Here is a 3,554-nt window from a genome sequence, read left to right on the forward strand (position 1 = left end):
CTTCTTCTCCTTCTTCTTCTTCTCCTTCTTCTTCTTCTCCTCCTCCTTCTTCTTCTTCTTCTTCTATGTTCTGTAATTTTATTATGAGCTAATCACTCTTTTTAGGTGTGGGTGTGAGTCAAACTTAAGACTTGGAGGCACACTTAGGTGTTGCCATTGTTATTAATTCTTATGTTTGGTCACTTAAAATCCAAACTTAAACTTAATGCGCATAAGCCGGTCACTTTAAAGTGTTAATACTAGATCGTTGATCCAGAGATGGACGGATTCGAAATACGACTTAAGTGATGCACAAAGATTTGAGAGAGTCTTTGATAATCACGTAGAGATACGTATTTGCATTTATTTAGTTAGGGTTCAAATATTAGTTGATATTTACACTACAAAGAGATTTGAGTATAAATCTTTAGGATAGTGGAACTAGATATCTTTATATCACTTAGCTAATTCGGCAAGCTTAAAATTGATGACAATGGGAACTTTGTTGGCACTCCGTAGGCACAGTATATGAAAATTCACTTTCAAGAGATTGGAGTTTTTATAGAAGTCCCATGAATTTCTAACCATCCTGTTCCTACAGTCATCTTAAGGTAAACTTACACCCATACCCATCTCTTAATTTAAAAAGGTTTATTTTGTATTCTAAGCATTTTACCAACAAAATCCAACTTTTATTCACAAACCGAAACATGCTCAAGAAGTTCATGAAACTCTTTGATTCTCCGTAGTCTAATACTGTGGAAACGATATTGGTACTATACAACTTTATTACTTGAAGCGATCATAGTGTCAGCATGCACTTGCACCGCCACTGTGGGGACTTTGTGCCCACTGTGTGAACACTTACGATTCCAAGCTGTCAGTTTTCTGATGAATTTCTTAAATTAATCTGTTGAAAGCAAATGAGAGTAGTTTATCAGAAGACGTCGAAGTCGTACTAGCGAGGGGAATCAGATGTGGAGGAAGTATTGGTGGTAAGCATAAAATGGAGCAGCGAAAGTAAAAAGAAAAAGCGGCAAGATGGAGGACCAAAATCGAAATATTGAAATGGCGGAGGTTGCATGAGACTGTGGATTGGAATAGATGTGTGTCGTGAGGATGGTGTGGTGGATCCAGGTGTGGGGATAGGCTTTCAAGACCGCTGTTGTGGAGCATGATTATGATTTAGTGACGATGGTGGATGAAGTGATTTCCATGGCATAAGAGAAAGGTTGGAGGGGTATGGATGTCCTTTTTCCTTCTTTTGGTTTCAAAATTTATATTCGGATGACTAATTTCATCCCAAAATTGAGAGTTATATAGTGTTCCTTTTAGCCGATCGCTTCATGGACAATGGAAAGTGGACAGTAATTCAAGGTAAAGGGGAGAGAAATTATGGGGGAAGTCGGAAAGGAAGGGGATCATGGGGTGGGGGCTTTAGAAACTTGTAAATGATGCATAGATGATGGTTAAAATTCAACAACAATCACAATTAATATAGTATAAATAGATAAGGTTGTAAAAAGGAAAATAAAAAATTAAGATACTAAAAAACATCAGCACGCATTTATCATATTTAATAATATTTAAATTCAATAATATTCGATATTGGATTCATGTTAAAGGTATTGAAGAGACGATTATAATGATATAATTTATAAAAAAATAAACGTGTTTAAATATATTTTTGTTAATATATGGTTACATATGTCAATATGAGAAGGTGTAAAATGAAAAATAGGAAAAGAAGAGATACAAAGTAAATTAAATAACTAATTATAAAGGTATGAAGTGTAATTTAATAATAAAAAACAATTTTATTTTTAATTATCATGTTGACGTGGAGGTTGTAAAGATTCAAAAACTCTACATAATGGATCAAAATTTATACCTCTTAAAAATTAACTAATAACCGTTTAGCATGTTTTATAATATAATATAGATAATCTATACTATCTTATAAAACATTTGACTATAACTCTTAAAACTCTTAAAAAAAATTAAACCCGTTCATCCCTCAACGATTTCATCCCTATCCGATTTCATCTCTATTCTATTTTCATTGCCAACAGAAACCCAATTCCCTCCCTAACGATTTCATCCCTATCCGATTTCATCGCCAACAGATTTTGAAGAATACGGATTCGATTTCATCCCTAACCCAGTTCGATTTCATAAACCATAAACGATTTCATCGCCCTCCCTAAACGATATCATCGCCAACCGATTTTCAAGAATACAGATTCAATTTAATCCCTAAATTTTCTGAGATGATACTACAATAGAATTTAGAGATGCATATATATTACTTCAAACACAGTCTGATTTCGAGTCTGTCAATTACTTCAAACAAGTGGCTAAAACCTCAATCCTCTCGGGTAAGTTTCTCTTTATTTCATGACCTAATTCTTGGTCGATTCATTGTTTGATCAATTAACAGGTCGGGTATGCATGGTTGAATTTTTTTTCCATTATGATAAACTGTGATGCCTACTGATTTTTCTTCTTCTTGAAATTTTGTGTTTCAGTCTCTGTTTAGGTAGTAGGACACTTAAATGAGTATTTCAAGTGGAACTCAACCTGTATTTAACCTAAAGTTTTGCAATGATACTTACAGGTTTTATTTGGACTGATTTCCTCCTGATCAACGAAGTGTTACCAGAGGCTGCTCTTCAAGATTATGCTTTCGAGGTTGTCACTTTGACACTCTTTACTCCTCTCATTAATGGTTATTTTGTCATAAATACACACACACACATGATTTGCAGAATCTCAACCACTCGCAGAAAGTGGGGTGGGGGTTCTATTTCTTAAAGATGATGGAGATTCACGTTAGAATCAAATAGCTTAAGTTTTGTTATTTTGTTTAACTTCTGCATTGTGGGTTTTAGAATCCACATCGGTTAGACTTGAACCAATTCTCCTATTTATATGTTGGACCCTCCGTTCTCTCCTTTCAAGGGCTCTTTTGGGCTGGGGTTCCACATATTCTCATGGTAGGATTGTTGAGATGATAATAGAAGTAGTAATACTCAAAGAGATCATGACCTATATATTAGGATAATCATTGAGTTATAACAGAATACTTAATTATTATCTTTATAAAATGTTATATTATTAAATCAAAAATAAATTGTTTCGTTATTAAACTTAAATTAAATCATGATAATTTTTTTAAAGAAATTACATGAAAATGAGAACTTTTAAATAGTTGATTTGATATTAAAATTGATATTTTTCTTTCAAATTTTTTTAATATCTTCAAATTTATATTTTATTCAAAAATAAAATAATTATTGTTTTCTTAAAAACACATAAAATTGTATTATAACATCGACAGAGACAAAGAATAAATAAAACATTAAAATCGAGATGTATCTCGCTGCATTACGCGAGTACCCTTCTAGTATAGATAAATAAGGGTGTAAATTAAGAAATGTAAAATAAATTAAGTATAAGTTTTAAAAATAACTTACTATAAATTTATGATATTTAATAATATGATAAAATTTAAATATTCAATATTGATTCATTTTAAAGGTGTTGATGAGACGATTGTAATTATATAATTTATA

Source organism: Cynara cardunculus, unplaced genomic scaffold (genome assembly GCF_001531365.2).
Source record: "Cynara cardunculus var. scolymus isolate 2C unplaced genomic scaffold, CcrdV1 Un_Scaffold_465, whole genome shotgun sequence".
NCBI lineage: Eukaryota > Viridiplantae > Streptophyta > Magnoliopsida > Asterales > Asteraceae > Cynara > Cynara cardunculus.